Genomic DNA, 24,907 nt, shown 5'->3' with positions numbered 1-24,907 from the left:
GCCTGGAGTGCGGGATGAGGGGGCCGTGGGCAGGAGGGGAGAGGGCTGCGTAGAGCCTGGAGTGCGGGATGAGGGGGCCGTGGGCAGCATGGGAGAGGGGTGCGCGGAGCCTGGTGTGTGGGATGAGGGGGCCGTGGGCAGGAGGGGAGAGGGCTGCGTGGAGCCTGGAGTGCGGGATGAGGGGGCCGGGGGCAGGAGGGGAGAGGGCTGTGCGGAGCCTGGAGTGCGGGATGAGGGGGCCGGGGGCAGGAGGGGAGAGGGCTGCGTGGAGCCTGGAGTGTGGGATGAGGGGGCCGTGGGCAGGAGGGGAGAGGGCTGCGCAGAGCCTGGAAATAACGAGCTTCTTACTTTGCCTGCTGTAAAAGGGCAAGACTGGGGCCACGTGGGGTGCGGAGGAGGGACAGCAGCTGGGGGCGATGGAATTAAACGTGCATTACCGGCAATGACCACCGAGTGGCACTGTGGAGGCGCTACGGAATTACACGTGCATTACCCGCAATGACCACCGAGCGGCACTGTGGAGGCGCTACGGAATTACACGTGCATTACCCGCAATGACCACCGAGCGGCACTGTGGAGGCGCTACGGAATTACACGTGCATTACCCGCAATGACCACCGAGCGGCACTGTGGAGGCGCTACGGAATTACACGTGCATTACCTGCAATGACCACCGAGCGGCACTGTGGAGGCGCTACGGAATTACACGTGCATTACCGGCAATGACCACCGAGCGGCACTGTGGAGGCGCTACGGAATTACACGTGCATTACCCGCAATGACCACCGAGCGGCACTGTGGAGGCGCTACGGAATTACACGTGCATTACCCGCAATGACCACCGAGCGGCACTGTGGAGGCGCTACGGAATTACACGTGCATTACCCGCAATGACCACCGAGCGGCACTGTGGAGGCGCTACGGAATTACACGTGCATTACCCGCAATGACCACCGAGCGGCACTGTGGAGGCGCTACGGAATTACACGTGCATTACCCGCAATGACCACCGAGCGGCACTGTGGAGGCGCTACGGAATTACACGTGCATTACCTGCAATGACCACCGAGCGGCACTGTGGAGGCGCTACGGAATTACACGTGCATTACCGGCAATGACCACCGAGCGGCACTGTGGAGGCGCTACGGAATTACACGTGCATTACCCGCAATGACCACCGAGCGGCACTGTGGAGGCGCTACGGAATTACACGTGCATTACCCGCAATGACCACCGAGCGGCACTGTGGAGGCGCTACGGAATTACACGTGCATTACCCGCAATGACCACCGAGCGGCACTGTGGAGGCGCTACGGAATTACACGTGCATTACCCGCAATGACCACCGAGCGGCACTGTGGAGGCGCTACGGAATTACACGTGCATTACCTGCAATGACCACCGAGCGGCACTGTGGAGGCGCTACGGAATTACACGTGCATTACCGGCAATGACCACCGAGCGGCACTGTGGAGGCGCTACGGAATTACACGTGCATTACCCGCAATGACCACCGAGCGGCACTGTGGAGGCGCTACGGAATTACACGTGCATTACCCGCAATGACCACCGAGCGGCACTGTGGAGGCGCTACGGAATTACACGTGCATTACCCGCAATGACTACCGAGTGTCACTGTTGCTCTGCTAAGGGCCGTTATTTCCGAATAAAAAAGATTGTTCTTAGGGTAGAAATGCCCCATTCCGAACTAAGAGCCTCTGAGCACAGACACTGAATCCATGTCACACAGGAAATGGTATTTCAATGGAAATGTTCCACAGCACAAGCCTTACAAAGTACGTACTCCCCGCAGTCACTCCCAATGGAGTCCCGGGAAGCACTGGGGAGTAACTAACCGCACCTCTCTAAGACGTTCGAAATAACGGGCTTGCCTTGTGCATGCTCACGTTATCACTTTTCTAAAGTGATGTATTTCAGAATAACAGGCTTCTTATTTTTTGTGACATGAGAGTTTATTGTTCCAGAATAATGCCATTGTAGAAATTGCTCTTTTTAAATAGCAATATTGTGTGTGCTCCACTGTCGCTATTTACAAATAGCTCCTTCCTAGGGCCATTAAAGTAATTACGCTCTAGTGTTTCCTGGGGCTCTAAGTCAAGGTAGCACAGCCACTTTAGGGAAGCCTGCCTCAGAGTAATTAAAACCAGCCAAAATATCTGAGAAGCCTTGTATTCTGAAATAGAATGACTCAATTTCAGAATAGCATAAAGTATGTCTACACTACACACTTGTTTTAGCATTTCCCCATTACAAAGTAGCATGTCCTTACTAAGGGAGCCTACCTCTCACAAATGTTGATGCTTCCCTGTTGTGGGAACACACTATTTTGAAAAATATTTTCAAATACTTTAACCCCCAAAATACCTTATTTGAAATAATTCCCCAGTGTGAACATAGCCAAGCATTACATTGTAGCTGTAATGTTTGGCTATTTCCATAGACCCAAGAATCCCAAAATATCAATCCATGCTTTTCTTTCTTCTATTAATAAACCTTTAGATTTTAGATTCTAAAGGATTGGCCCTGCGTGATCTTGTGGGTAAGATCCAAAGTGTAAACTGACCGGGGATTTGTGGCTGGTTCTTTGGGACCGGAAAGACCCGTTCGGGGAAGGTGAGATTGGGTTCTACAACCCCCTCACCTGTGTGCAGGCCCGGGGCTAATTGTGGCACAGGGAGAGCTGGGGTGTCTGAGGGGTTTTGCTCCTGAGGCTTCTGGCTGGCCAGATTGGCAGCTAAAGCACTCAGTGTGATCGGTTTATGGCCTATTTGGGAAAGGCTTCCAGTCTGGGGCTGTAAGGAGCCCCGAGTTTTGAGCAATTCGCCCTGAGCGGACGCCCTCAGCTGTGCCAAGACCTGGCCCGGTCCGTCAGAGCCACCTTCCCAGCTCACCTCAACCCTCACCCTACCTTCTCCCCAGTCATCTTTCAACACATAGGGAGGAAGAGGAGGGTGGGTGAGGGGGTCCTTAACGGCCCCCAGCCCAACACGCTCTTGATCAAACAAGTTTTTCCGACACTGATAAACCTCATTCCATGAGGAATAAGCCCTCCATTGTTTCAATTGTTTCCATTTTCTTTTGAAATAATGCAATTGCTGTGTGGATGCTACTGTTGTTCTGCCAGAATAATGTCCCTTATTCCAGAAAAATGGTACAGTGTAGACACACCCTTAGTTCAAATTAGTGCTGCAGTGTAGACATACCCTAAGCTAATTCGAATTAGTGCATCTAGACCTAAAAACTAATTCGAATTAGCATTTTGCTAATTGGAAATAGCGTATCCACATTGAGTGGACCCTGAACCGAAGTTAAGGCTGGCCAGAACCAGTGCCTGCAGGGCATCAGGTTAGGACTTAGAGTGTGGAGCTGCTGCCTCCGTCTAGCCGAGGGTTGTGTTTAAAGGAACCCGACCCCCACCCCGGACAGACAGTTCTCAGGGTTCCCCGCTTGCTTGTCTACCTCGATAAGGGACAGCAAAGCAGTCCTGTCTTGGAGTGCCCACACTCGGCACATCAAAGCACTTGGCCATCAGCCCGGCTGCACTTGCCGCAGGCTGCCATCCAAGGGGATCAATTGGGAGGCTGTCAGGATCCAGGAGGCCCTGCAGGACAGCTTCCACCCCGAGGAGCCCGCAGAGCCACCCCAGTCCTCCCCATCGGGGGCTCATGCCCCATTCCTCCCTAACCTCCTTCCACTTACCCTTCCCTAGCCCCCTTCCTGATGTAAAAAATAAATGACACGTGTGTTGTTAAATAAAGAGAGTTTCTATTTTTGAAAACTGAGGGGTGGGGATTAACCTCTGGGGAGACTGGTAAAAGGTGGTGGGAGAGGGGAAGAGAGAGGGGAGGTGGAAACCTGGGAGGAGGGAGCTGGAAGGGGGAAGCCAGGGGAAGGAGGAGGAGGGAGCTGGAAGGGGGAAGCCAGGGGAAGGAGGAGGAGGGGAAGTATAAAACTATGGTACGCCATATCTTCAGTACTGTGTACAGATGTGGTCTCCTCACCTCAAAAAAGATATTTTGGCCTTGGAAAGGGTTCAGAAAAGGGCAACTACAATGATTAGGGGTTTGGAGCAGGTCCCATATGAAGAGAGGCTAAAGAGACTGGGACTTTTCAGCTTAGAAAAGAGGAGACTGAGGGGGATATGACAGAGGTCTATAAAATCATGAGTGGTGTGGAGAGGGTGAATATAGAAAAGTTCTTTACTTGTTCCCATAATATAAGAACTAGAGGACACCAAATGAAATTAATGGGTAGCAGGCTTAAACCTAATACAAGAAAGGTCTTCACACAGCGCACAGTCAACCTGTGGAACTCCTTGCCAGAGGATGCTGTGAAGGCTAGGACTATAACAGAGTTTAAAAAACAACTAGATAAATTCATGGAGGTTAGGTCCATAAAAGGCTATTAGCCTGGGGGAAGGAAGAAATGGTGCCCCTGGCCTCTGTTTGTCAGAGGCTGGAGAAGGATGGCAGGAGACAAATTGCTTGATCACTGTCTTCGGTCCACCCCCTCTGGGGCACCTGGCACTGGCCACGGTTGGCAGACAGGCTACTGGGCTAGATGGCCCTTTGGTCTGACCCAGTATAGCCATTCTTATGTTCTTATCAGTATCAGAAGTGCACCGATGGATACGGAGCACGCAGCTCCGCGGGATCTGGTGCTTCTGGGGCGATGACTTAAAAGCCAGCTCCCCACGCGCACAGGCTCTCACCTCCCCCCAGCCCTTGCTGACTCTGTATTAGAGACAGCAAGGGGGAGGGAAGCGTGTGTAGTTGTCAGGATTAACCGATAAGCCCAGGCTTATCAGTTAATCGTATACACGACTATACGCTAACATCCCATTCACCGAGTGTCACTGTTAGCATTTCTGTAACGCAGTAAGTGCATTGCCGGGAGCAGGTACGCCTTGAGAGGCCTCCAAGCTTACCCAGTACATGGAGAGACCTTTTTTCAAAGGCCCAGCTTCTGATGGGTTTGGTCCTCCTTCTGGGATGCCACCGGATGTGGTGGGATTTCACTGAGACTACTTGCTCCACTACCCTTGGCTGCCTCTCCCTGTTTTGCTGACTTAGGCTCTCTGGCCTCTGGGAGCCCACACAGCTTGGGAAGCACCAAGTGTAGAAACACAGATTCTGCAAACAGCTCTATACCGTAAGGCTTAGCTAGAAAATCGTCCAGCACTCAATTGCAGTTCCCCTCCGGAAAGTACACCCAAAATAATATTATCTGACGCGGGAGAGAAATCACTACAATGCAAGCTCATACGTTTGCCCATCCCCTCAATGAGGAGTAACATACGCACAACTTCTCCCGCTCCCCTCCTGCTGTTAGAAATTACACAAACTACATTTGTTTAATTAAAATCTAGCTTTTACAGTTGAGAGATTGCTGTCGTTTATCAAAACAAACTAAAGCACGCATACCGTGTATGGGTGTAGGCATGGATGGAGGAAGGGCAGCGTTAGGAGTGCAGGTTGCCATGGGATGTGGGTGTAGAAAGGAAGAGAAGGGGGGTGGGACCCAATGGATGGGAGCATGGATTGGAAGGGTCTGGAGTGTGGGATGGCTTGGGATGGGGGCTTGTTGAGGAGGAAGAGGAGAGTGGTTGAGGGAGTCCTTACGTGTGGAAGGAGGCCTGGGGGCAAGGTAGTGATGGGGGTCACATGGCAGGCGGGATGCGAGTGTGGGGGGAGGGACTGTGGGTTGGGAAGGAAAGAAACGGGGTTTAAGGGTCCTATAGACGGGGGAAAGGTAGGGATAGGGATAGACTGCGGGATGGGGGAGTGTTCTAGGGAGGAAAAAGAGGGGCTGATGGGCCCCGTGAAGGGAGGGATGCTCTGGGGTTGCACGTTGCTCTGAGTCTGTGGAGAGAAGAAGGGAAACTGAGGGACACCAGGAATAGGGGGTATGGGCTAGGGAAGAGCACTGGTGGGGGTGCAGCTTCTGTGAGGGGGATGTTGAAATGTACTGCGGGAGTGGAACCTCCGCTCGGACTCGCTGTCTCAGCAAACGTGACTTCCCTTCCTAGACCCGAGTGGGCCGTAAGCCGAGAGATTTCCAGACCCGACACTTATCTCCGTGTCAGCGATGGCTGCTCCGCTCCCAGCCGGACGGTTCTCGCCTCGCTTCGACCAAGCTCCTGACCTCGCTGTTCTTGTTTCCGTTCCCTCCCCAGACGGGAGGACACCGGGAGGGTTGACTTCTTATCGCTCACTACCGAACACAGCAGAGGGGGAACGAACAAACAAACAAACAACTTAGCGTTTCAGTCCGCAAGGACGCGGCATCGCTTCTTCTCCCACCATCGCGCCACAGCCTCCCACCATCGGCCACCCCCTCCCGCTGCCACTACTGAAACGCGGGAGAAAGGAGGCCTTGAATCTCTATCCACGCTCTGTTGAACCGCCTACTGCCCCTTCCCCAGTCCCCAAGCCACCAGGCTCCGTGCCCCAGCAGGAAGCTCTCTGCCTCAGAAGAAACCTACTGCCAGGACGCTTGAAGATTTCAAAGCACCCATCTCCTACTCACGCAGAGCCATGGGAAGGCCGAACGCTAAGAACCCCTCCTGTGTCCCAAAAATCACGTCCAGGCAGCTCCAGTCCATCTCGGACGGTCTCTTCTCCGGACACGGCCCCGCGCCGATTCGTCTGCAAGCGCGGAAGAAAAACCCCAGCGTGAGCTCTCACTCACTAAGGTCTCTGGCTGCGGGACTTCTATCCTTTAGACCTTGCCCCTCCCTCCCCTCTCTATCGGGACCGCTACAAGAACACTGAGTCAGTCACCCCTGATGCACCACCACTTTCCCTTGCTCTACCTTGCGTACCTGCATGATTCCCGTTGGCTCCGGAGCCCTTAACCCGTGGAGATGCTCACCTGGAATGCCTGCAAGTGTCCCGTAGAAGGACACGGCAGAAGCAGAACAAGGACAGAGACACAGACAGAAACAGACAGACAGAACGTATTGGCCAATACGGGAGAGCAACAAGAGAGAAACACACGAGAGGCAGCCAGAAACCTTACCACCTTGCGTCTCCCTCCTCGAGCCGAGCGTCTGCTGAGAAGGACACCGTGGTCCAGAGAAACCAGCACCACTGACAAACGGGAGACCTCTTTCTCCCACAACCAAGGCAGCACCTCGGAAACCTCCGCTCGGACTCGCTGTCTCAGAAAACGTGACTTCCCTTCCTAGAACCGAGCGGGCCGTAAGCCGAGAGATTTCCAGACCCGACACTTATCTCCGTGACAGCGATGGCTGCTCCGCTCCCAGCCGGACGGTTCTCGCCTCGCTTCGACCAAGCTCCCGAGCTCGCTGTTCTCCTTTTCGTTCCATCCCCAGACGGGAGGACACCGGGAGGACTGACTTCTTATCGCTTGCTACCGAACCCAGCAAAGAGGGAAAAAACAAACTTAGCCCTTCAGTCCGCAAGGACGCGGCATCGCTCTTCCTCCCCTATAATCCACCACAGCCACCCCCTCCCGCTGCAACTGTAGAAACACGGAGAGAAAGGAGGCCTTGAATCTCTATCCACGCTCTGTTGAACCGACTACTGCCCCTTCCCCAGTCCCCAAGCCACCAGGCTCCGTGCCCCAGCAGGAAGCTCTCTGCCTCAGAAGAAACCTACTGCCAGGACGCTTGAAGATTTCAAAGCACCCATCTCCTACTCACGCAGAGCCATGGGAAGGCCGAACGCTAAGAACCCCTGCTGTGTCCCAAAAATCACGTCCAGGCAGCTCCAGTCCATCTCGGACGGTCTCTTCTCCGGACACGGCCCCGCGCCGATTCGTCTGCAAGCGCGGAAGAAAAACCCCAGCGTGAGCTCTCACTCACTAAGGTCTCTGGCTGCGGGACTTCTATCCTTTAGACCTTGCTCCTCCCTCCCCTCTCTATCGGGACCGCTACAAGAACACTGAGTCAGTCACCCCTGATGCACCACCACTTTCCCTTGCTCTACCTTGCGTACCTGCATGATTCCCGTTGGCTCCGGAGCCCTTAACCCGTGGAGATGCTCACCTGGAATGCCTGCAAGTGTCCCGTAGAAGGACACGGCAGAAGCAGAACAAGGACAGAGACACAGACAGAAACAGACAGACAGAACGTATTGGCCAATACGGGAGAGCAACAAGAGAGAAACACACGAGAGGCAGCCAGAAACCTTACCACCTTGCGTCTCCCTCCTCGAGCCGAGCGTCTGCTGAGAAGGACACCATGGTCCAGAGAAACCAGCACCACTGACAAACGGGAGAGCTCTTTCTCCCACAACCAAGGCAGCACCTCGGAAACCTCCGCTCGGACTCGCTGTCTCAGAAAACGTGACTTCCCTTCCTAGAACCGAGCGGGCCGTAAGCCGAGAGATTTCCAGACCCGACACTTATCTCCGTGACAGCGATGGCTGCTCCGCTCCCAGCCGGACGGTTCTCGCCTCGCTTCGACCAAGCTCCCGAGCTCGCTGTTCTCCTTTTCGTTCCATCCCCAGACGGGAGGACACCGGGACGACTGACTTCTTATCGCTTGCTACCGAACCCAGCAAAGAGGGAAAAAACAAACTTAGCCCTTCAGTCCGCAAGGACGCGGCATCGCTTTTCCTCCCCTATAGCCCACCGCAGCCACCCCCTCCCGCTGCAACTGTAGAAACACGGAGAGAAAGGAGGCCTTGAATCTCTATCCACGCTCTGTTGAACCGACTACTGCCCCTTCCCCAGTCCCCAAGCCACCAGGCTCCGTGCCCCAGCAGGAAGCTCTCTGCCTCAGAAGAAACCTACTGCCAGGACGCTTGAAGATTTCAAAGCACCCATCTCCTACTCACGCAGAGCCATGGGAAGGCCGAACGCTAAGAACCCCTCCTGTGTCCCAAAAATCACGTCCAGGCAGCTCCAGTCCATCTCGGACGGTCTCTTCTCCGGACACGGCCCCGCGCCGATTCGTCTGCAAGCGCGGAAGAAAAACCCCAGCGTGAGCTCTCACTCACTAAGGTCTCTGGCTGCGGGACTTCTATCCTTTAGACCTTGCCCCTCCCTCCCCTCTCTATCGGGACCGCTACAAGAACACTGAGTCAGTCACCCCTGATGCACCACCACTTTCCCTTGCTCTACCTTGCGTACCTGCATGATTCCCGTTGGCTCCGGAGCCCTTAACCCGTGGAGATGCTCACCTGGAATGCCTGCAAGTGTCCCGTAGAAGGACACGGCAGAAGCAGAACAAGGACAGAGACACAGACAGAAACAGACAGACAGAACGTATTGGCCAATACGGGAGAGCAACAAGAGAGAAACACACGAGAGGCAGCCAGAAACCTTACCACCTTGCGTCTCCCTCCTCGAGCCGAGCGTCTGCTGAGAAGGACACCGTGGTCCAGAGAAACCAGCACCACTGACAAACGGGAGACCTCTTTCTCCCACAACCAAGGCAGCACCTCGGAAACCTCCGCTCGGACTCGCTGTCTCAGAAAACGTGACTTCCCTTCCTAGAACCGAGCGGGCCGTAAGCCGAGAGATTTCCAGACCCGACACTTATCTCCGTGACAGCGATGGCTGCTCCGCTCCCAGCCGGACGGTTCTCGCCTCGCTTCGACCAAGCTCCCGAGCTCGCTGTTCTCCTTTTCGTTCCATCCCCAGACGGGAGGACACCGGGACGACTGACTTCTTATCGCTTGCTACCGAACCCAGCAAAGAGGGAAAAAACAAACTTAGCCCTTCAGTCCGCAAGGACGCGGCATCGCTTTTCCTCCCCTATAGCCCACCGCAGCCACCCCCTCCCGCTGCAACTGTAGAAACACGGAGAGAAAGGAGGCCTTGAATCTCTATCCACGCTCTGTTGAACCGACTACTGCCCCTTCCCCAGTCCCCAAGCCACCAGGCTCCGTGCCCCAGCAGGAAGCTCTCTGCCTCAGAAGAAACCTACTGCCAGGACGCTTGAAGATTTCAAAGCACCCATCTCCTACTCACGCAGAGCCATGGGAAGGCCGAACGCTGAGAACCCCTCCTGTGTCCCAAAAATCACGTCCAGGCAGCTCCAGTCCATCTCGGACGGTCTCTTCTCCGGACACGGCCCCGCGCCGATTCGTCTGCAAGTGCGGAAGAAAAACCCCAGCGTGAGCTCTCACTCACTAAGGTCTCTGGCTGCGGGACTTCTATCCTTTAGACCTTGCCCCTCCCTCCCCTCTCTATCGGGACCGCTACAAGAACACTGAGTCAGTCACCCCTGATGCACCACCACTTTCCCTTGCTCTACCTTGCGTACCTGCATGATTCCCGTTGGCTCCGGAGCCCTTAACCCGTGGAGATGCTCACCTGGAATGCCTGCAAGTGTCCCGTAGAAGGACACGGCAGAAGCAGAACAAGGACAGAGACACAGACAGAAACAGACAGACAGAACGTATTGGCCAATACGGGAGAGCAACAAGAGAGAAACACACGAGAGGCAGCCAGAAACCTTACCACCTTGCGTCTCCCTCCTCGAGCCGAGCGTCTGCTGAGAAGGACACCGTGGTCCAGAGAAACCAGCACCACTGACAAACGGGAGACCTCTTTCTCCCACAACCAAGGCAGCACCTCGGAAACCTCCGCTCGGACTCGCTGTCTCAGAAAACGTGACTTCCCTTCCTAGAACCGAGCGGGCCGTAAGCCGAGAGATTTCCAGACCCGACACTTATCTCCGTGACAGCGATGGCTGCTCCGCTCCCAGCCGGACGGTTCTCGCCTCGCTTCGACCAAGCTCCCGAGCTCGCTGTTCTCCTTTTCGTTCCATCCCCAGACGGGAGGACACCGGGAGGACTGACTTCTTATCGCTTGCTACCGAACCCAGCAAAGAGGGAAAAAACAAACTTAGCCCTTCAGTCCGCAAGGACGCGGCATCGCTCTTCCTCCCCTATAATCCACCGCAGCCACCCCCTCCCGCTGCAACTGTAGAAACACGGAGAGAAAGGAGGCCTTGAATCTCTATCCACGCTCTGTTGAACCGACTACTGCCCCTTCCCCAGTCCCCAAGCCACCAGGCTCCGTGCCCCAGCAGGAAGCTCTCTGCCTCAGAAGAAACCTACTGCCAGGACGCTTGAAGATTTCAAAGCACCCATCTCCTACTCACGCAGAGCCATGGGAAGGCCGAACGCTAAGAACCCCTGCTGTGTCCCAAAAATCACGTCCAGGCAGCTCCAGTCCATCTCGGACGGTCTCTTCTCCGGACATGGCCCCGCGCCGATTCATCTGCAAGCGCGGACGAAAAACCCCAGCGTGAGCTCTCACGCACTAAGGTCTCTGGCTGCGGGACTTCTATCCTTTAGACCTTGCTCCTCCCTCCCCTCTCTATCGGGACCGCTACAAGAACACTGAGTCAGTCACCCCTGATGCACCACCACTTTCCCTTGCTCTACCTTGCGTACCTGCATGATTCCCGTTGGCTCCGGAGCCCTTAACCCGTGGAGATGCTCACCTGGAATGCCTGCAAGTGTCCCGTAGAAGGACACGGCAGAAGCAGAACAAGGACAGAGACACAGACAGAAACAGACAGACAGAACGTATTGGCCAATACGGGAGAGCAACAAGAGAGAAACACACGAGAGGCAGCCAGAAACCTTACCACCTTGCGTCTCCCTCCTCGAGCCGAGCGTCTGCTGAGAAGGACACCGTGGTCCAGAGAAACCAGCACCACTGACAAACGGGAGAGCTCTTTCTCCCACAACCAAGGCAGCACCTCGGAAACCTCCGCTCGGACTCGCTGTCTCAGAAAACGTGACTTCCCTTCCTAGAACCGAGCGGGCCGTAAGCCGAGAGATTTCCAGACCCGACACTTATCTCCGTGACAGCGATGGCTGCTCCGCTCCCAGCCGGACGGTTCTCGCCTCGCTTCGACCAAGCTCCCGAGCTCGCTGTTCTCCTTTTCGTTCCATCCCCAGACGGGAGGACACCGGGACGACTGACTTCTTATCGCTTGCTACCGAACCCAGCAAAGAGGGAAAAAACAAACTTAGCCCTTCAGTCCGCAAGGACGCGGCATCGCTTTTCCTCCCCTATAGCCCACCGCAGCCACCCCCTCCCGCTGCAACTGTAGAAACACGGAGAGAAAGGAGGCCTTGAATCTCTATCCACGCTCTGTTGAACCGACTACTGCCCCTTCCCCAGTCCCCAAGCCACCAGGCTCCGTGCCCCAGCAGGAAGCTCTCTGCCTCAGAAGAAACCTACTGCCAGGACGCTTGAAGATTTCAAAGCACCCATCTCCTACTCACGCAGAGCCATGGGAAGGCCGAACGCTAAGAACCCCTCCTGTGTCCCAAAAATCACGTCCAGGCAGCTCCAGTCCATCTCGGACGGTCTCTTCTCCGGACACGGCCCCGCGCCGATTCGTCTGCAAGCGCGGAAGAAAAACCCCAGCGTGAGCTCTCACTCACTAAGGTCTCTGGCTGCGGGACTTCTATCCTTTAGACCTTGCCCCTCCCTCCCCTCTCTATCGGGACCGCTACAAGAACACTGAGTCAGTCACCCCTGATGCACCACCACTTTCCCTTGCTCTACCTTGCGTACCTGCATGATTCCCGTTGGCTCCGGAGCCCTTAACCCGTGGAGATGCTCACCTGGAATGCCTGCAAGTGTCCCGTAGAAGGACACGGCAGAAGCAGAACAAGGACAGAGACACAGACAGAAACAGACAGACAGAACGTATTGGCCAATACGGGAGAGCAACAAGAGAGAAACACACGAGAGGCAGCCAGAAACCTTACCACCTTGCGTCTCCCTCCTCGAGCCGAGCGTCTGCTGAGAAGGACACCGTGGTCCAGAGAAACCAGCACCACTGACAAACGGGAGAGCTCTTTCTCCCACAACCAAGGCAGCACCTCGGAAACCTCCGCTCGGACTCGCTGTCTCAGAAAACGTGACTTCCCTTCCTAGAACCGAGCGGGCCGTAAGCCGAGAGATTTCCAGACCCGACACTTATCTCCGTGACAGCGATGGCTGCTCCGCTCCCAGCCGGACGGTTCTCGCCTCGCTTCGACCAAGCTCCCGAGCTCGCTGTTCTCCTTTTCGTTCCATCCCCAGACGGGAGGACACCGGGACGACTGACTTCTTATCGCTTGCTACCGAACCCAGCAAAGAGGGAAAAAACAAACTTAGCCCTTCAGTCCGCAAGGACGCGGCATCGCTTTTCCTCCCCTATAGCCCACCGCAGCCACCCCCTCCCGCTGCAACTGTAGAAACACGGAGAGAAAGGAGGCCTTGAATCTCTATCCACGCTCTGTTGAACCGACTACTGCCCCTTCCCCAGTCCCCAAGCCACCAGGCTCCGTGCCCCAGCAGGAAGCTCTCTGCCTCAGAAGAAACCTACTGCCAGGACGCTTGAAGATTTCAAAGCACCCATCTCCTACTCACGCAGAGCCATGGGAAGGCCGAACGCTAAGAACCCCTGCTGTGTCCCAAAAATCACGTCCAGGCAGCTCCAGTCCATCTCGGACGGTCTCTTCTCCGGACATGGCCCCGCGCCGATTCATCTGCAAGCGCGGACGAAAAACCCCAGCGTGAGCTCTCACGCACTAAGGTCTCTGGCTGCGGGACTTCTATCCTTTAGACCTTGCTCCTCCCTCCCCTCTCTATCGGGACCGCTACAAGAACACTGAGTCAGTCACCCCTGATGCACCACCACTTTCCCTTGCTCTACCTTGCGTACCTGCATGATTCCCGTTGGCTCCGGAGCCCTTAACCCGTGGAGATGCTCACCTGGAATGCCTGCAAGTGTCCCGTAGAAGGACACGGCAGAAGCAGAACAAGGACAGAGACACAGACAGAAACAGACAGACAGAACGTATTGGCCAATACGGGAGAGCAACAAGAGAGAAACACACGAGAGGCAGCCAGAAACCTTACCACCTTGCGTCTCCCTCCTCGAGCCGAGCGTCTGCTGAGAAGGACACCGTGGTCCAGAGAAACCAGCACCACTGACAAACGGGAGACCTCTTTCTCCCACAACCAAGGCAGCACCTCGGAAACCTCCGCTCGGACTCGCTGTCTCAGAAAACGTGACTTCCCTTCCTAGAACCGAGCGGGCCGTAAGCCGAGAGATTTCCAGACCCGACACTTATCTCCGTGACAGCGATGGCTGCTCCGCTCCCAGCCGGACGGTTCTCGCCTCGCTTCGACCAAGCTCCCGAGCTCGCTGTTCTCCTTTTCGTTCCATCCCCAGACGGGAGGACACCGGGACGACTGACTTCTTATCGCTTGCTACCGAACCCAGCAAAGAGGGAAAAAACAAACTTAGCCCTTCAGTCCGCAAGGACGCGGCATCGCTTTTCCTCCCCTATAGCCCACCGCAGCCACCCCCTCCCGCTGCAACTGTAGAAACACGGAGAGAAAGGAGGCCTTGAATCTCTATCCACGCTCTGTTGAACCGACTACTGCCCCTTCCCCAGTCCCGAAGCCACCAGGCTCCGTGCCCCAGCAGGAAGCTCTCTGCCTCAGAAGAAACCTACTGCCAGGACGCTTGAAGATTTCAAAGCACCCATCTCCTACTCACGCAGAGCCATGGGAAGGCCGAACGCTGAGAACCCCTCCTGTGTCCCAAAAATCACGTCCAGGCAGCTCCAGTCCATCTCGGACGGTCTCTTCTCCGGACACGGCCCCGCGCCGATTCGTCTGCAAGTGCGGAAGAAAAACCCCAGCGTGAGCTCTCACTCACTAAGGTCTCTGGCTGCGGGACTTCTATCCTTTAGACCTTGCCCCTCCCTCCCCTCTCTATCGGGACCGCTACAAGAACACTGAGTCAGTCACCCCTGATGCACCACCACTTTCCCTTGCTCTACCTTGCGTACCTGCATGATTCCCGTTGGCTCCGGAGCCCTTAACCCGTGGAGATGCTCACCTGGAATGCCTGCAAGTGTCCCGTAGAAGGACACGGCAGAAGCAGAACAAGGACAGAGACACAGACAGAAACAGACAGACAGAACGTATTGGCCAATACGGGAGAGCAACAAGAGAGAAACACACGAGAGGCAGCCAGAAACCTTACCACCTTGCGTCTCCCTCCTCGAGCCGAGCGTCTGCTGAGAAGGACACCGTGGTCCAGAGAAACCAGCACCACTGACAAACGGGAGACCTCTTTCTCCCACAACCAAGGCAGCACCTCGGAAACCTCCGCTCGGACTCGCTGTCTCAGAAAACGTGACTTCCCTTCCTAGAACCGAGCGGGCCGTAAGCCGAGAGATTTCCAGACCCGACACTTATCTCCGTGACAGCGATGGCTGCTCCGCTCCCAGCCGGACGGTTCTCGCCTCGCTTCGACCAAGCTCCCGAGCTCGCTGTTCTCCTTTTCGTTCCATCCCCAGACGGGAGGACACCGGGAGGACTGACTTCTTATCGCTTGCTACCGAACCCAGCAAAGAGGGAAAAAACAAACTTAGCCCTTCAGTCCGCAAGGACGCGGCATCGCTCTTCCTCCCCTATAATCCACCGCAGCCACCCCCTCCCGCTGCAACTGTAGAAACACGGAGAGAAAGGAGGCCTTGAATCTCTATCCACGCTCTGTTGAACCGACTACTGCCCCTTCCCCAGTCCCCAAGCCACCAGGCTCCGTGCCCCAGCAGGAAGCTCTCTGCCTCAGAAGAAACCTACTGCCAGGACGCTTGAAGATTTCAAAGCACCCATCTCCTACTCACGCAGAGCCATGGGAAGGCCGAACGCTAAGAACCCCTGCTGTGTCCCAAAAATCACGTCCAGGCAGCTCCAGTCCATCTCGGACGGTCTCTTCTCCGGACATGGCCCCGCGCCGATTCATCTGCAAGCGCGGACGAAAAACCCCAGCGTGAGCTCTCACGCACTAAGGTCTCTGGCTGCGGGACTTCTATCCTTTAGACCTTGCTCCTCCCTCCCCTCTCTATCGGGACCGCTACAAGAACACTGAGTCAGTCACCCCTGATGCACCACCACTTTCCCTTGCTCTACCTTGCGTACCTGCATGATTCCCGTTGGCTCCGGAGCCCTTAACCCGTGGAGATGCTCACCTGGAATGCCTGCAAGTGTCCCGTAGAAGGACACGGCAGAAGCAGAACAAGGACAGAGACACAGACAGAAACAGACAGACAGAACGTATTGGCCAATACGGGAGAGCAACAAGAGAGAAACACACGAGAGGCAGCCAGAAACCTTACCACCTTGCGTCTCCCTCCTCGAGCCGAGCGTCTGCTGAGAAGGACACCATGGTCCAGAGAAACCAGCACCACTGACAAACGGGAGAGCTCTTTCTCCCACAACCAAGGCAGCACCTCGGAAACCTCCGCTCGGACTCGCTGTCTCAGAAAACGTGACTTCCCTTCCTAGAACCGAGCGGGCCGTAAGCCGAGAGATTTCCAGACCCGACACTTATCTCCGTGACAGCGATGGCTGCTCCGCTCCCAGCCGGACGGTTCTCGCCTCGCTTCGACCAAGCTCCCGAGCTCGCTGTTCTCCTTTTCGTTCAATCCCCAGACGGGAGGACACCGGGAGGACTGACTTCTTATCGCTTGCTACCGAACCCAGCAAAGAGGGAAAAAACAAACTTAGCCCTTCAGTCCGCAAGGACGCGGCATCGCTCTTCCTCCCCTATAATCCACCGCAGCCACCCCCTCCCGCTGCAACTGTAGAAACACGGAGAGAAAGGAGGCCTTGAATCTCTATCCACGCTCTGTTGAACCGACTACTGCCCCTTCCCCAGTCCCCAAGCCACCAGGCTCCGTGCCCCAGCAGGAAGCTCTCTGCCTCAGAAGAAACCTACTGCCAGGACGCTTGAAGATTTCAAAGCACCCATCTCCTACTCACGCAGAGCCATGGGAAGGCCGAACGCTGAGAACCCCTCCTGTGTCCCAAAAATCACGTCCAGGCAGCTCCAGTCCATCTCGGACGGTCTCTTCTCCGGACACGGCCCCGCGCCGATTCGTCTGCAAGTGCGGAAGAAAAACCCCAGCGTGAGCTCTCACTCACTAAGGTCTCTGGCTGCGGGACTTCTATCCTTTAGACCTTGCCCCTCCCTCCCCTCTCTATCGGGACCGCTACAAGAACACTGAGTCAGTCACCCCTGATGCACCACCACTTTCCCTTGCTCTACCTTGCGTACCTGCATGATTCCCGTTGGCTCCGGAGCCCTTAACCCGTGGAGATGCTCACCTGGAATGCCTGCAAGTGTCCCGTAGAAGGACATGGCAGAAGCAGAGCAAGGACAGAGACACAGACAGAAACAGACAGACAGAACGTATTGGCCAATACGAGAGAGCAACAAGAGAGAAACACACGAGAGGCAGCCAGAAACCTTACCACCTTGCGTCTCCCTCCTCGAGCCGAGCGTCTGCTGAGAAGGACACCGTGGTCCAGAGAAACCAGCACCACTGACAAACGGGAGACCTCTTTCTCCCACAACCAAGGCAGCACCTCGGAAACCTCCGCTCGGACTCGCTGTCTCAGAAAACGTGACTTCCCTTCCTAGAACCGAGCGGGCCGTAAGCCGAGAGATTTCCAGACCCGACACTTATCTCCGTGACAGCGATGGCTGCTCCGCTCCCAGCCGGACGGTTCTCGCCTCGCTTCGACCAAGCTCCCGAGCTCGCTGTTCTCCTTTTCGTTCCATCCCCAGACGGGAGGACACCGGGAGGACTGACTTCTTATCGCTTGCTACCGAACCCAGCAAAGAGGGAAAAAACAAACTTAGCCCTTCAGTCCGCAAGGACGCGACATCGCTTTTCCTCCCCTATAGCCCACCGCAGCCACCCCCTCCCGCTGCAACTGTAGAAACACAGAGAGAAAGGAGGCCTTGAATCTCTATCCACGCTCTGTTGAACCGACTACTGCCCCTTCCCCAGTCCCCAAGCCACCAGGCTCCGTGCCCCAGCAGGAAGCTCTCTGCCTCAGAAGAAACCTACTGCCAGGACGCTTGAAGATTTCAAAGCACCCATCTCCTACTCACGCAGAGCCATGGGAAGGCCGAACGCTAAGAACCCCTGCTGTGTCCCAAAAATCACGTCCAGGCAGCTCCAGTCCATCTCGGACGGTCTCTTCTCCGGACATGGCCCCGCGCCGATTCATCTGCAAGCGCGGACGAAAAACCCCAGCGTGAGCTCTCACGCACTAAGGTCTCTGGCTGCGGGACTTCTATCCTTTAGACCTTGCTCCTCCCTCCCCTCTCTATCGGGACCGCTACAAGAACACTGAGTCAGTCACCCCTGATGCACCACCACTTTCCCTTGCTCTACCTTGCGTACCTGCATGATTCCCGTTGGCTCCGGAGCCCTTAACCCGTGGAGATGCTCACCTGGAATGCCTGCAAGTGTCCCGTAGAAGGACACGGCAGAAGCAGAACAAGGACAGAGACACAGACAGAAACAGACAGACAGAACGTATTGGCCAATACGGGAGAGCAACAAGAGAGAAACACACGAGAGGCAGCCAGAAACCTTACCACCTTGCGTCTCCCTCCTCGAGCCGAGCGTCTGCTGAGAAGGACACCATGGTCCAGAGAAACCAGCACCACTGACAAACGGGAGAGCTCTTTCTCCCACAACCAAGGCAGCACCTCGGAAACCTCCGCTCGGACTCGCTGTCTCAGAAAACGTGACTTCCCTTCCTAGAACCGAGCGGGCCGTAAGCCGAGAGATTTCCAGACCCGACACTTATCTCCGTGACAGCGATGGCTGCTCCGCTCCCAGCCGGACGGTTCTCGCCTCGCTTCGACCAAGCTCCCGAGCTCGCTGTTCTCCTTTTCGTTCCATCCCCAGACGGGAGGACACCGGGACGACTGACTTCTTATCGCTTGCTACCGAACCCAGCAAAGAGGGAAAAAACAAACTTAGCCCTTCAGTCCGCAAGGACGCGGCATCGCTTTTCCTCCCCTATAGCCCACCGCAGCCACCCCCTCCCGCTGCAACTGTAGAAACACGGAGAGAAAGGAGGCCTTGAATCTCTATCCACGCTCTGTTGAACCGACTACTGCCCCTTCCCCAGTCCCCAAGCCACCAGGCTCCGTGCCCCAGCAGGAAGCTCTCTGCCTCAGAAGAAACCTACTGCCAGGACGCTTGAAGATTTCAAAGCACCCATCTCCTACTCACGCAGAGCCATGGGAAGGCCGAACGCTGAGAACCCCTCCTGTGTCCCAAAAATCACGTCCAGGCAGCTCCAGTCCATCTCGGACGGTCTCTTCTCCGGACACGGCCCCGCGCCGATTCGTCTGCAAGCGCGGAAGAAAAACCCCAGCGTGAGCTCTCACTCACTAAGGTCTCTGGCTGCGGGACTTCTATCCTTTAGACCTTGCCCCTCCCTCCCCTCTCTATCGGGACCGCTACAAGAACACTGAGTCAGTCACCCCTGATGCACCACCACTTTCCCTTGCTCTACCTTGCGTACCTGCATGATTCCCGTTGGCTCCGGAGCCCTTAACCCGTGGAGATGCTCACCTGGAATGCCTGCAAGTGTCCCGTAGAAGGACACGGCAGAAGCAGAACAAGGACAGAGACACAGACAGAAACAGACAGACAGAACGTATTGGCCAATACGGGAGAGCAACAAGAGAGAAACACACGAGAGGCAGCCAGAAACCTTACCACCTTGCGTCTCCCTCCTCGAGCCGAGCGTCTGCTGAGAAGGACACCGTGGTCCAGAGAAACCAGCACCACTGACAAACGGGAGACCTCTTTCTCCCACAACCAAGGCAGCACCTCGGAAACCTCCGCTTGGACTCGCTGTCTCAGAAAACGTGACTTCCCTTCCTAGAACCCAGCGGGCCGTAAGCCGAGAGATTTCCAGACCCGACACTTATCTCCGTGACAGCGATGGCTGCTCCGCTCCCAGCCGGACGGTTCTCGCCTCGCTTCGACCAAGCTCCCGAGCTCGCTGTTCTCCTTTTCGTTCCATCCCCAGACGGGAGGACACCGGGACGACTGACTTCTTATCGCTTGCTACCGAACCCAGCAAAGAGGGAAAAAACAAACTTAGCCCTTCAGTCCGCAAGGACGCGGCATCGCTTTTCCTCCCCTATAGCCCACCGCAGCCACCCCCTCCCGCTGCAACTGTAGAAACACGGAGAGAAAGGAGGCCTTGAATCTCTATCCACGCTCTGTTGAACCGACTACTGCCCCTTCCCCAGTCCCCAAGCCACCAGGCTCCGTGCCCCAGCAGGAAGCTCTCTGCCTCAGAAGAAACCTACTGCCAGGATGCTTGAAGATTTCAAAGCACCCATCTCCTACTCACGCAGAGCCACGGGAAGGCCGAACGCTGAGAACCCCTCCTGTGTCCCAAAAATCTCATCCAGGCAGCTCCAGTCCATCTCGGACGGTCTCTTCTCCGGACACGGCCCCGCGCCCATTCGTCTGCAAGCGCGGAAGAAAAACCCCAGCGTGAGCTCTCACTCACTAAGGTCTCTGGCTGCGGGACTTCTATCCTTTAGACCTTGCCCCTCCCTCCCCTCTCTATCAGGACCGCTACAAGAACACTGAGTCAGTCACCCCTGATGCACCACCACTTTCCCTTGCTCTACCTTGCGTACCTGCATGATTCCCGTTGGCTCCGGAGCCCTTAACCCGTGGAGATGCTCACCTGGAATGCCTGCAAGTGTCCCGTAGAAGGACACGGAAGAAGCAGAGCAAGGACAGAGACACAGACAGAAACAGAGAGACAGAACGTATTGGCCAATACAGGAGAGCAACAAGAGAGAAACACACGAGAGGCAGCCAGAAACCTTACCACCTTGCGTCTCCCTCCTCGAGCCGAGCGTCTGCTGAGAAGGACACCGTGGTCCAGAGAAACCAGCACCACTGACAAACGGGAGACCTCTTTCTCCCACAACCAAGGCAGCACCTCGGAAACCTCCGCTTGGACTCGCTGTCTCAGAAAACGTGACTTCCCTTCCTAGGGACGAGTGGGCCGTAAGTCGAGAGATTTCCAGACCTGACACTTATCTCCGTGACAGTGACGGCTGCTCCGCTCCCAGCTGCACGGTTCTCTCCTCGCTTCGACCAAGCTCCAGAGCTCGCTGTTCTCGTTTCTGTTCCGTCCCCAGACGGGAGGACACCGGGAGGGTTGACTTCCTATCGCTCGCTACCCAACCCAGCAAAGGGGGAAATCAAACCAAGCAACTTACTTTTCAGTCTCTCTGTACCAGGGAAACCAGTACACCTGACAACGTAAAAGGGAATACGTTGGCATCTCAGTCCGTAATGTCGCGTAACCTCTTCTCACATCTAAATTATGCTGCTGTCTTCCACCCTCCCACTCCGCCTCTCCCTGGCACTGCAGAAATACCAGTGGAGAAGAGCGCTTTGAGCCCACATCCAAATAGTCTCCTTACAGAGCAGACCCAGCCGAATTCTTCGTACCCAAAAGGAAGCTCATGGCCTGTGATGAAACCGACTGCTAGTTGTCCCCTCCTTTTGTGAACGCTCCCAAGACCACATCTGTGGAGATGTTCACCCAGCAGACCTGCCCATGTCCTGTGGAGGGAGACAGCAGGACTGCGAAGAATAGAGTCTCAAAGGGGCTGATCAGTGGAGAAGTTCATTTCCTATTTTGGTCTCTACGTGGGCGCATCTAGACTAGCAAGATTTTGTGCAAAAGCGGCCGCTTGTGCAAAAACTTCCCAGCTGTCTACACTGGCCACTTGAATTTGCGCAAGAGCACTGACGTTCTAATGGAAGAATTCAGTCCTTCTTGCGCAAACACTTTGACGCTCCCGCTCAGGGATAAGCCCTCTTGCGCAGGAATACTCGCACAACAAGGCCAGTGTAGACAGGCACCGTCATTTTTTCTGCAAGAAAGCCCCGATGGCTAAAATGGCTATCGGAGCTTTCTTGCGCAGAAGCGCGTCTATGCTGCGCACGGGTGCTCTTGCGTAAAAGCACTTTTTGTGCAAAAGCATCCCTGCCAATCTAGACGCTCTTTTGCGGAAATACTTTTAACGGAAGAACTTTTCCGTTAAAAGTATTTCACAAAATCATGCCAGTCTAGACGCAGCCCCTAAGTATGACTGTCTTGAATACATGGTATTGGGGGCTGCACTGAGGAGGGGAGAGGTCTGAGGATCCCAGGGACACTGACAGTTTGGGGGATTTAGAGGCCCCAGAGTTGAAGAATAGCATGGAGGAGTGTTTGAGGGCCCTTGGTTGGCGGGCAAAGTCAACTCAGCAAGTTCATGGGGAACAATAATTGGAAGTGGGGAGAGCTGGGGCTTAAGGGATCCCATGAATGGAGGGAGAACCGGTGCAGGGAGCAGATTAGGGAAGGATATGGCAGGCTGCCAGTGTTGGGAAGAAGGAGGACTGAGGGGGTAGGAGTGCAACTTGAGGGCGCGGACGAAGGAATAACAGAGGCTGACAGGTTCCAGGCCTGGCGAGACAGGGGTGTGTGGGTTGGGAAGGAAGGAAGAAGGGAGGCTGGAAGGTCGCAGACCTGGCGAGACAGGGGTGTGCGAGGAGGGTGTGTGGGTTGGGAAGGAAGCCAACAGGGAGGTGAGAGGTCCCACGTACGGGGGATGGGCAGGAATAGGGCGCAGGTCGGGGTGAGCTTGGGGGTGTTGCAGGGAGCAAAATGGGGGACCGATAGACCCCATGAATGGAGAAAGGGGCTAGAGGGGACATGTTGGTTTGGGCGTTGTGGAGAGGAAGGAAAGCGAGGGACCCGAAGGATAAAAATATGGTTGAAGCGAGCGAGGGCACTCATGGGGGATAAGATTGGCTTGGGGGTGTTGTAATGCACTGGGGAAGTGAGGGAAGGGAGGTGCCGGTTCGGCTGCAGCACAGATAATGGGGGGGGCAGGTTAGGCTGCGGTAGGAGGAGTGGGGGTGCTGTTGGACTGGGGGTGGAGTGAAAGGGGGTGTGGGAAGCACTGGGGGCAGAGGAAGAGGGGCAGGTCGGGCTAGGGATGCAGGTTGGACTGGGAAGCGGGGGAATGGGGGTGTACGTTGGACTAGGGGTGCTGAATGGAGTGGAGAGTGAGAAGAATGGGGGTGCAGGTTGGGTTGAGGTGTAGAGTGCACAGGGAGTGTGAGGAGAGTGCAGGTTGAGCTAAGGATATTGAATAAACTGGGGGTAGGGCAACGGGGGTGCAGGCTGGGCAGGGGGGTATTGAATGGACTGGGGAAGAGGGGTGCAGGTTGCGCTGGGAGTGTTGAAAGGACTGGGGGAGGGGGTGCAGATTGGGTGGCGGGTGTAGAATGGACTGGAGGGCAGGGGAGGGGAGGTTCAGCATGCACTGGAGTGGGGGGTGTAGAATGGCCTGGGGGCGGTAACAGGTGCAGGTTGGGTGGGGGGTGTAGAATGGCCTGGGGGGGTAACAGGTGCAGGTTGGGTGGGGGGTGTAGAATGGCCTGGGGGGGTAACAGGTGCAGGTTGGGTGGGGGGTGTAGAATGGCCTGGGGGGGTAACAGGTGCAGGTTGGGTGGGGGTGTAGAATGGCCTGGGGGGGTAACAGGTGCAGGTTGGGTGGGGGGTGTAGAATGGCCTGGGGGGGTAACAGGTGCAGGTTGGGTGGGGGGTGTAGAATGGCCTGGGAGGGTAACAGGTGCAGGTTGGGTGGGGGGTGTAGAATGGCCTGGGGGGAGTAACAGGTGCAGGTTGGGTGGGGGGTGTAGAATGGCCTGGGGGGGTAACAGGTGCAGGTTGGGTGGGGGGTGTAGAATGGCCTGGGGGGGTAACAGGGGCAGGTTGGGTGGGGGGTGTAGAATGGCCTGGGGGGGGTAACAGGTGCAGGTTGGGTGGGGGGTGTAGAATGGCCTGGGGGGGGGTAACAGGTGCAGGTTGGGTGGGGGGTGTAGAATGGCCTGGGGGGGTAACAGGTGCAGGTTGGGTGGGGGGTGTAGAATGGCCTGGGGGGGGTAACAGGTGCAGGTTGGGTGGGGGGTGTAGAATGGCCTGGGGGGGTAACAGGTGCAGGTTGGGTGGGGGGTGTAGAATGGCCTGGGGGGGTAACAGGGGCAGGTTGGGTGGGGGGTGTAGAATGGCCTGGGGGGGTAACAGGTGCAGGTTGGGTGGGGGGTGTAGAATGGCCTGGGGGGGTAACAGGTGCAGGTTGGGTGGGGGGTGTAGAATGGCCTGGGGGGGTAACAGGTGCAGGTTGGGTGGGGGGTGTAGAATGGCCTGGGGGGGTAACAGGTGCAGGTTGGGTGGGGGGTGTAGAATGGCCTGGGGGGAGTAACAGGTGCAGGTTGGGTGGGGGGTGTAGAATGGCCTGGGGGGGTAACAGGTGCAGGTTGGGTGGGGGGTGTAGAATGGCCTGGGGGGGTAACAGGTGCAGGTTGGGTGGGGGGTGTAGAATGGCCTGGGGGGGTAACAGGTGCAGGTTGGGTGGGGGGTGTAGAATGGCCTGGGGGGGTAACAGGTGCAGGTTGGGTGGGGGGTGTAGAATGGCCTGGGGGGGGGTAACAGGTGCAGGTTGGGTGGGGGGTGTAGAATGGCCTGGGGGGGTAACAGGTGCAGGTTGGGTGGGGGGTGTAGAATGGCCTGGGGGGGTAACAGGTGCAGGTTGGGTGGGGGGTGTAGAATGGCCTGGGGGGGTAACAGGTGCAGGTTGGGTGGGGGGTGTAGAATGGCCTGGGGGGAGTAACAGGTGCAGGTTGGGGGGGGGTGTAGAATGGAGCAGTTGATGCAGGTCGGGTGGAAGGTGGGGGAGGGGGATGCAGTTCGGGGGGGGGCTGTGCAGAGCAGGGGGGGGCTGAGTACCGCGGGGCGGGGGCAGACAGGGGCGGGGCCTGAGTAGCGCTGCGGGGGCGCCCTACGATGCAGTTGGGGGCGGGGAGAGGCTGGAACACGCTGGGCGTGGCTATGACGGCCTGGGCGGGAGGGGCGTGGCTATGATTGGGGCGGGGCCCACTGAGACACGCCCCGGGAGGCCGCACTGTGGGAACTACAACTCCCAGGATGCATCGCTCACGCTGGGCGTGACACCGCGCGAGACCAACCC

Source organism: Pelodiscus sinensis, chromosome 10, assembly GCF_052426305.1.
Source record: "Pelodiscus sinensis isolate ZL-2025 chromosome 10, ASM5242630v1, whole genome shotgun sequence".
Lineage (NCBI taxonomy): Eukaryota > Metazoa > Chordata > Testudines > Trionychidae > Pelodiscus > Pelodiscus sinensis.
Note: the sequence above shows the minus strand (reverse complement) of the source record.